At 36.1% G+C, this 10,186-nt stretch overlaps 1 protein-coding gene across 4 annotated transcripts in view; it reads left to right on the forward strand.

Annotated features, from left to right (window-relative positions):
- The window catches only part of LOC103553599 (zinc finger protein 134-like), a 59,686-nt gene that overhangs the window by 42,502 nt on the left and 6,998 nt on the right, over positions 1 to 10,186 (forward strand). For all 4 annotated transcript variants that reach the window (XR_011522474.1, XR_011522475.1, XR_011522472.1 and 1 more), the window contains exon 7: positions 9,842 to 10,001. The gene's annotated coding sequence lies outside the window, so the exon portion shown is untranslated. The remainder of the gene's footprint in view (positions 1 to 9,841; positions 10,002 to 10,186) is intronic.

Consider the following 10,186-nt stretch of genomic DNA (forward strand, 5'->3'; position numbering starts at 1 on the left):
TGAAATGATAATCACTCCCCAGCAGGGGGATGAGCTCACTGAGTCTCAAACCCTTATCTTAGTGTCCAGTGACCCCTTTCCAACCAGCATGGATGCTGCCCCTGCAGTCACTGCCCTGGCATCAAACATCAATTCGGTAAGTAGGTATTTTTTTTTCAAATAACTGTTAGGCTCTTAGAAGGAAGAGAATCCATCTCATCGTCTTATATTTCCAGTGGGAAATAGTATATGGATGAAACAGTTCTGCTTCATCCAACAGTTCATGATGAAACACGAACACAAATAAACAGGCGGGAGGGAGGTGTTCTGAGGGATTCAGAGGAATGCTGTTGACCATGCCTCACTCCTCTGGGGCTGCCTGGCGTCCCCCCTCCATCTTTCTGTGGCCTGAAATCTCTTCTACCATGTCACTGACAAACCCACTGACATTGAAACTATTTCCTCTAAACCTCTTCTCTATAGGGACATGAAGGGCAATAAGATAACATAGCCAGTGGCTAGTGCTGGCATTTGGTTTCTTCTCCTCTGGGAGCCAGTTGCGCTTAATTGGTCTGTAGTAGAGCGTCTCCAAATTTCCACCCTCCGTGGACAATAGTATGCTTTCATCTCTGCTGTACAGAAATGTCTCATTGAAGGAAAAGTGACTAAAAGACTACAGTTTTTAAATGTGCTTTGATATTCCTATTCATTTAGTAATATAGTAACGTATCAGCGCTCAGACACCTCAGCTTCTCTGCATCAGCGGGGACTCTGAGAGTCACCACAGCTGTCCACCCACCATTAATAAGATGGTTTGTTATTCTGGCATTCAAAATTCTAACCAGCTATGTGCTTTACCCTTTTCCCGTGAGCAGGATGCTCTTAATGAGGCTATCCAGAGAATACCTGTGAGCAGGGGAGTGCTGAGTCCTTAGTGGACAGATGGGATCAGTAACCACAGTAATTTGGGGATTCTCAGTTGAAGTCTGGATAATGCAAACTTTGTTAATTTTCACACCAAGTCGATTGACCTACCCATTTATTATGTAAACTTATCTTTAATTTAATTTGACTCTTTCCCTTTTCCCTTCACTTAGTTCGCTTCATTGATCTAATTCTATTTGTCATTTTTATCCTAAATGTGATTCCCTATGTTTTCTTTTTAAGGACTGCTATGTCAATATCTGCCACGAAAGTTCTGAAGGAGCCATATGTTTGTAACCTTAGAGTAGACGTTCCTCTTTGATGTGCTCTGCCACTCCTCTGTGTCCTGCTCTCCATCCGGAGGGTGAGCACTGCCGTCATTGCTGTGGATTCTTTCAGAAACATTGGATTTATTTCGAAATATGCAATACCTTCTCTCTTACTTGCTCTTCTGTCTTAATCATTCTCTCTATTCCCTCTACAAAATATACTCACTGAAGTCCTCAGAGCATACATCATTGTTGCTTGGAGGATGTGTTCTTTCACTCCTATTTCTACCCAGAGGGTCTTATGTTTATCAAGAGTCAGTTGATTTCTTCCCCAAATTCTTAATTCTAGTTTTTGCTTTTAAATTTTAATTATGTGATTTATTTAACAAAATGTACACCAGTGGAATAGGATTGCAAATAAAAGTTTTATTTAAAATATTCCTCATTTCGAACATTTGAAAACTGTATAAAAATCTAGATCTTTACAGAAACATTCCATATGAGTTAAAAGTGGCTGTTAAAACTGTAAGTGATTAGGCTGTGATATATATCAATAACATTCTGTACTCCGAAGGTTCCTGAAACATTTTGATATTTTTAGTCCACTTAAAGAACTCTAAAATAGTAATTGCATTTAATCATTTTTTTATAGATACAAAGGATGACACAAAATATTTATCAGGGGATCCATATTAAAATTTCAATATATAAGAAATTATGGAAAATTATATACCTTAATGGTGAAAAATCAAAGCTCATTTAATATTTAATGAATATTTTCATAATCACATGAGATGAACATTTAATGTTTTTATGATTATTTTTCTCCTAGAATACTTGTTTATAACATTTGTTAGAATTTTTGTCTTTTATCAAACTTATTAATATGGGCACTGAGAATTGTCAGGATAGCTTCCTCTGTTAATATAATTTATTTATTAAATGTTTTAATTGAGTAGCATGAAAAAGTCTCTTTTGTTATCCTTTTTTAACAATATGTATTTTTTTAATGATCTTAGATCTTTCAAAATTATTTCATGGGAAGACTGGGCTCAGGAAGCCATCAGATAGAATTTGTCTATGAAAAAAGACATTCTCTCATCAGCATATTAGTTGCCCAGAAAGGGAGTCTGTGCAGAAAAGGCAAAATAAATGCTTGATATCATCCCCCTTATTTATGAGTCATCAGAACTGTTTTCCTTGAAATTCTCTTAAGGTTATGCAATGTTGGATTATTATTTTTATAATATCAGTGGGGCATATGGGTTTTTAACTTAATGATGTGTTTCAGTTCATTTGTAATCATCTTTGGCAGTGAGAGCCCTTTCAAATTGGCACCAGGGCCCTTTACACATAATCACATTTTGTTATCTTTGTTATCTTCCCTGCTGTCTTGTTTGAAAAAGTGTTTCACCTTCATCTTGTAAATTTTCTGTCCCAGACTTGAGATCAAGCTTCTTGTTCAAAAAACTCTGGTTCCTTTTATGAAGAAGTTGTATATAGAATTGACAATATAGGTGATAGAGGTGCTCATTGCAACTAGAACCTTTCCCTGGAAATGGAGTGGAAAAAATAGGTTTAAAAAATATGGTGTTATGGCTGCATACTGATTCTGCAAAACAAATTTAATGATATAGTGGTTTTACAGGACTTCATGGTTTTATATTTATATTTTATTTCTTGTTGCTGGAAACCTTATTTCCCAGTGATGCTGTTATTATTATTTAATTATATCTGTTTAAAAACAATAACCAAATTAGAAAAAGAAGAACAAACAAAGCCCAAAGTCAGTAGAAGAAGGGAAATAATAAAAATTAGGGCAGAAATAAACGATATTGAAACAAAAAAGACAGTAGAAAGAATCAATGAAACAAAGAGTTGGTTCTTCAAAAAAATAAACAAAATTGACAAACCCTTAGCCAGACTCACTAATAAAAAAATAGAGAAGACTCAAATAAATAAAATTAGAAATCAGAAAGGAGAAATCACAGTGGATACCACAGAAATACAAAGGATCATAAGAGAATACTATGAAAAACTATATTCCAACAAATTGGACAACCTAGAAGAAATGGATAAATTCTTAGACTCTTACAACCTCACAAAACTGAAGCAGGAAGAAATAAAGAATCTGAATAGACCAATCACAAGTAAAGAAATCAAAACAGTGATCAAAAACCTCCCCAAAAATAAAAGTCCAGGATCAGACAGCTTCTCTGGAGAATTCTACCAAACATTCAAAGAAGATTTAATACCTATCCTTCTCAAACTATTCCAGAAAATTGAGGAAGATAGAGCACTCCCTAACACATTCTATGAAGCCAACATCACCCTGATCCCAAAACCTGACATGGACAACACAAAGAAGGAAAACTACAGGCCAATATCACTGATGAACATAGATGCAAAAATCCTCACCAAAATTTTGGCAACCCAAATACAGCAATACATTAAAAAGATTATATACCATGATCAAGTGGGATCTATACCAGGGACACAGGGATGGTTCAACATCCACAAGTCAATCAACGTGATACACCACATTAACAAAATGAAAAGCAAAAACCACATGATCATCTCAATAGATGCAGAGAAAGCATTTGACAAGATCCAACATCCATTTATGATAAAAACTCTCAATAAAATGGGTATAGAAGGAAAGTACCTCAACATAATAAAGGCCATATATGACACACCCACAGCCAACATCATACTCAATGGGCAAAAACTGAAAACCATCCCTCTGAGAACAGGAACAAGACAAGGGTGTCCAGTTTCACCACTCTTATTCAACATAGTACTGGAGGTTTTGACCAGAGCAATTCAGCGGGAAAAAGAAATAAAAGGAATCCAAATAGGCAATGAAGAAGTGAAACTCTCGCTGTTTGCAGATGACATGATCTTATATATAGAAAACCCCAAAGAATCCGTAGGAAAACTATTAGAAATAATCGACAGCTACAGCAAGTTTCAGGGTATAAAATCAACATACATAAATCAGTAGCATTTCTATACTCTAACAATGAACTAACAGAAAAAGAACCCAAGAACTCAACCCATTCACAAGTGCAACAAAAAGAATAAAATACCTTGGGGTAAATTTAACCAAGAAAGTGAAAGACCTATACAACGAAAACTACAAGACTTTCCTGAAAGTAATTGATGACGACATAAAGAGATGGAAAGACATTCCATGTACATGGATTGGATGAATAAGCATAGTTAAAATGTCCATACTACCGAAAGCAATCTACAGATTCAACACAATCCCAATCAGAATCCCAATGACATTCTTTACAGAAATGGAACAAAGAGTCCTAAAATTCATATGGGGCAACAAAAGACCCCAAATTGCTAAAGCAATCCTGAGAAAAAAGAACAAAGCTGGAGGCATCACAATCCCTGACTTCAAAGCATACTACAAAGCTACAGTAATCAAAACAGCATGGTACTGGTACAAAAACAGGTGCACAGATCAATGGAACAGAATTGAAAGCCCAGAAATAAAACCACACATCTATGGACAGCTAATCTTCGACAAAGGAGCTGAGGGCATACAATGGAGAAAAGAAAGTCTCTTCAACAAATGGTGCTGGACAAACTGGACACCCACATGTGAAAGAATGAAAATTGACCATTCTTTTTCACCATTCACAAAAATAAACTCAAAATGGATCAAAGACCTAAAGGTAAGAGCTGAAACCATAAGGCTTCTAGAAGACAATATAGGCAGTACACTCTTTGACATCAGTACTAAAAGGATCTTTTCGGACACCATGTCTTCTCAGATGAGGGAAACAATAGAAAGAATAAACAAATGGGACTTCATCAGACTAAAGAGCTTCTTCAAGGCAAGGGAAAACAGGATTGAAACAAAAAAACAACCCACTAATTGGGAAAAAATATTTACAAGTTATTCATCCGACAAAGGGTTAATCTCCATAATTTATAAAGAACTCACACAGCTCAACAACAAAAAATCAAACAACCCGATCAAAAAACGGGCAGGGGACATGAACAGACATTTCTCCAAAGAAGATATACGGATGACCAATAGACACATGAAAAGATGCTCACCATCACTAATCATCAGGGAAATGCAAATCAAAGCTACACTAAGATATCACCTTACACCTGATAGAATGGCAAAAATATCCAAAACAAAAAGTGACAAATGTTGGAGAGGTTGTGGAGAAAAAGGACCCCTCATACACTGCTGGTGGGAATGCAAACTGGTGCAGCCACTATGGAAAACAGTATGGAGATTTCTCAAAAACTTAAAAATAGAAATACCTTATGACCCAGCCATCCCACTACTGGGTATCTATCCAAAGAACTTGAAATCAGCAATTCCAAAAGTCCCATGCACCCCTATGTTCATTGCAGCATTATTTACAATAGCTAAAATGTGGAAGCAGCCTAAGTGCCCATCAACTGATGATTGGATAAAGAAAATATGGTGTATATATATATATATATATATATATATATATATATATATATATACAGTGGAATGCTACTCAGCCATAAAATAGGATACAATCATCCCATTCACAGCAACATGGATGGACCTTGAAGGTATTATGTTAAGTGAAATAAGCCAGATAGAGAAAGACGAACTCTGTATGACTCCACTCATAGGTGGAAGTTAAACATAGAGACAAAGAAAACTGATTGGTGGTTACCAGGGGAGAGGGGGGTTGGGGGGAGGGCACAAAGGGTGAAGTGGTGCACCTACAACGGGACTAACAATAATGTACAACTGAAATTTCACAAGGTTGTAAACTATCATAATCTTAATAAAAACTTTTAAAAAACCCCAATAACCATATTTTTACTAACTACATGACAAAAGACCACAGTTAAAGAATTTTTTTTTTTTTTTTGTCAGAATGTTGTCTTTAATCTATATCTGACTTAGGAGATTTGTTTAAAACTCTTGTGTTTAAAAGTAACTTAAAAAGAATTTCTCTCTGCATGATTACACTGCCAACTCTCTATACAGTCAACTTCGTGTTTCTTTATCTCCTCTTTTGGTTCTGTGGATACTTTAAATGTTTATTTAATATAGTGTTGTAGTTGTTCCAGAGTCAAGACTTTAGTGTGAGATGATTCAGAAAAAGTCACCTGTTTGTCAGTTGCCATACTGTGGTCATGGCTCACATAAAAGAACTAGAAGGACGTACAACTAGGATATACAACCATGCACTGTGCAGCTTGGGGAGGAAAAATATATATATATATTGAATCCTACTTATCAATAAAAGGGATAAACTACTGATACGTCATCTTGGATGACTCTCTGAGGAGTTAGAAAAGCCAGATACAAAATGGTTGTAAGTGATTCCTCTTCTATGAATTTACAGAACAAATAAAACCTAAAGTGTGTTTTTAAACTATCAGAAAAACGGTTGCCTCTCTAACAGGCAATTGGGAATTTTCTGGTGTCATGGAATTGATCTATACTTTTTTGGGGACTTGAATTACATGGATAAATGCATTTGCCAAACTCTTCAAATTGTACAGTTAAGGTTTGTGCATTTTCCTTAGTATAAACATTACTTAACATAAACATTACTAAAAATATATATTTCTTGAACTCAGGCTAATGATTTTGCTTGTGCCATTGGCTGGATAGCATTTGTGAACCTAATTTCATTGATTCTGAGAGAATCTAGAAGCAATGGCTCACCAGTAGCATTAAACCCATCTAATGCCTAGAACCTAGTTTCTCAATACCATTCTCCACAAAAAGGAAGTAAAACTCCGTGGAGAAAAGGATGATTCCTGAGCAGGGCAAGGAATTTACAAGATGACTCTGGAATTTTTTGTTGCACCAGAAAGAAGTGCCCAAAGAACAATGATGACCTGACCCAAGGGCAAAGAAGCCAGCTTGAGGGAGCTCTCATTGGCCCAATCTGAGAACACCTGAGCATCAAAGTAAATAATGACAGTCATGTATTATAACACAATGAAGTATTTAAGAATCCATGTGGATATGAGTAGATGAACGAATAATAAGGGGAATGGAAAGTCTATCTCAAGTAGAATATCAATTAATAAGTATGGACTGAGAGAGTTAGAAAATCATCAGTGTGGGGCTGGCCCCGTGGCCGAGTGGTTAAGTTCGCGCGCTCTGCTGCAGGCTGCCCATTGTTTCATTAGTTCGAATCCTGGGCGTGGACATGGCACTGCTCATCAAACCACGCTGAGGCAGCGTCCCACATGCCACAATTAGAAGGACCCACAACGAACAATATACAACTATGTACCGGGGGGCTTTGGAGAGAAAAAGGAAAAAATAAAATCTTAAAAAAAAAAAGAAAATCATCAGTGGCTTTTAAAACTAGGGGTGAAAGACTGATATGGATTAGGATATTTACATAGTTTAAAAATATCTCCTACTAGATATTTACTAAATATAGTGGGAAAAATAGTAGATTTAAAGTTGAGAGGCCTGACAGAATTAAAGTACCAAAAACTAACATCATCAATATTGAAAAACAGGAACATCACATGTGCCTCTTGATATGATGCCACGAGAACAACACACTATTCCTTTTGTTGTTTCTCTGCAAAATATTCAAAGACTTGTTCTAAAAAATTGAAAACATTAAAGAAATAGAGGAAAAATTTCAAAACTAGTGGGCCTGTAATCTCAAAGTGTAAGTCCAGAGAATTCAGCTGAGGGCTGAGGAACTGTTTTATCAAAGAAATCTAAAGAGACATGAAAACTAAATGATATACATGAATTTGAATTTGGTTCTGCACAAAGGAAAATACTTAAGAAGGACAATATTGGAACAAATGATGGAAATGTATTATGTGTTGTTTAAATAATAGTATTGTGCCAATATTGAAATTCCTAATTTTGTTATAGTACTCCGATTATATATAAGGAAATTTCTGGGCTTTCAAGAATTATGCACTGAAATATTCACTTGTAAATGGGAAAAAATCTTTCCAAATTATACACCAATTATTCAGAAAAATATATATATGTATGTGTGTGTATAAACACACATGTAGGAAATGTATTTATGTAGAGAAAGAGAGACAAAAAAGGATAAAGTAAATGGAGCAAAAGATAAACAATTGTTAAATTTGGATAAAGGGCTTACAAGTGTATCTTTTAAAATTCTTGCAGCTTTCCTATAAGTTTGAAATTATATCATAATTTTCAAAATGCAAAAATTATTTCATGTGTTTCACGCTTAGTAGGAAACAGGATCTATCATATAATCAACTCAGATGAATCAAATAGTTTGACATAATTTTGAATCTTCTTGACATTTTAAAAATAAACTAGAAATAGAAGGGATCCTCCTTAAACTTCTAATAAGTATCAAGAACAACAAAAACCTCACCACAAACACCAAACATAGGATCCATTCTTAAAGTATTTCACCTAAGTTCAGGGATGAAAGAAGAACCATCGCGGTATCTATTGTTCTTGAACTTTAGGCTGTAAGGACTATTTCACAGATAACAACGAGAAAAAATATACATCGACATGGATTGGAAAAGAAGAAATAAATCTGTTTTTCCTCATCTTGTTAAAGCATTTTCTAAGATAGTATCATCATTTTGAGTCTTCCTTTGATCTTCCTCTTCAGTTTTGTAAATCACGCCTACTCTCATGTTTGATTATACCTATGTCCTATTCTTTTCCCTTTCCCATGGAGCCCAGCAGCTTCTAATAATGTGCTGCATAATAATAATATGTAATAACTTGGGTGCATCATTTATTGTCTGTTTCCCTCAACCAGAATAAAAGTTCCATGAGGGCAAAATTATTTTAATGTTCTATGTACTGATATATCCCCTGTACCCGGAAAAGTCTATGACCCACATAAACTTGAAAATAAATATTTCTAGAAGCCCTGAATAAGCATGTCGCTGTAATCCTCCTATCTCTTTGAACCACTCTGGCTATTCCTCCTAACTGTTCAGGTACAGTCCTCGCTTCAGTCTCAGTGCCTCAGAGTCTCAGGAACAAAAAAAGAATCATATTTTGAAGACAAAACCACCAAGATGATTTCAAATCCAGCAGAGCCCTGTGCTCGATGTCTCTCACTTATTCGATCTCAGGGTCCTCTACTTAATTTCCACCGGGATTATTGTTTATTTCAAATGTGTGGTCCCACTCACCTTTCCGCCACTTCTGTTGGATATGTTTATTCACTTTAATAGCTTTCAATAATTTGCGCAATTCACAAATGTTTTTCAGAGATAATCTCCAGTCCCCATGCAGACATTGTCCCTGTGCTTACAGGTGAAATAATAATCACTTTCCAACAGGGAGATGAGATCGTGGAACCCAAACCTTTACTTATCTCAGGGTTGAGCTGCTCCTTGCTACCTCTGCACCGGTGCTGCCGGGCATCCACTTCCCCAGCAGCAAATGCCGATCACGTAAATAGCGATTGTTTTCAGATACGTGTCAGATTCTGAGACGGACTTCATCAGGAAAATTCAGTCATACATAGGGAAAAGTAATTCTGTTTTTTGGGATTGGAACATAAAACCATAAACACAGAAACAGACACACACACACACAGAGGTATATTCAGGACAGATTTTTTTTTAGGAAACCCTTGGCATATTGCCACCCTCATTCGCTTGTATTGAGCCTGCTTGACATCTCTCTTCTCTCTCTCCTGTTGCAGCCATCTCTGAAATTTCCTCTCCCTTGTCCTGACTAAACACAGAGACCCTCGTTGTTTTCACTCTCAAGGCTTTGTGCTACAGGCAAGAGAGGAGCAATAAGATAGAGAAGATGACTCCTGGCTGCTGAGCCGACATCTGGTGTCTGAGTGACAGGAGCTGGTATGTGCATTTTGTTTTGTGTGGAGAGAGTATGTTGGGCTAAACGGAGTCGGTAATAATATGCCTTTAAAATTCTGTCTTAATTAGAAGGATGTTAACATTTATTTAGAGAAAAGGAACGCTCATTCTATCTCCCACATCCGGAAAAATTAAAAGCTTAAAGAAACATGTGGCTAACTATTATG

Source organism: Equus przewalskii, chromosome 9, assembly GCF_037783145.1.
Source record: "Equus przewalskii isolate Varuska chromosome 9, EquPr2, whole genome shotgun sequence".
NCBI lineage: Eukaryota > Metazoa > Chordata > Mammalia > Perissodactyla > Equidae > Equus > Equus przewalskii.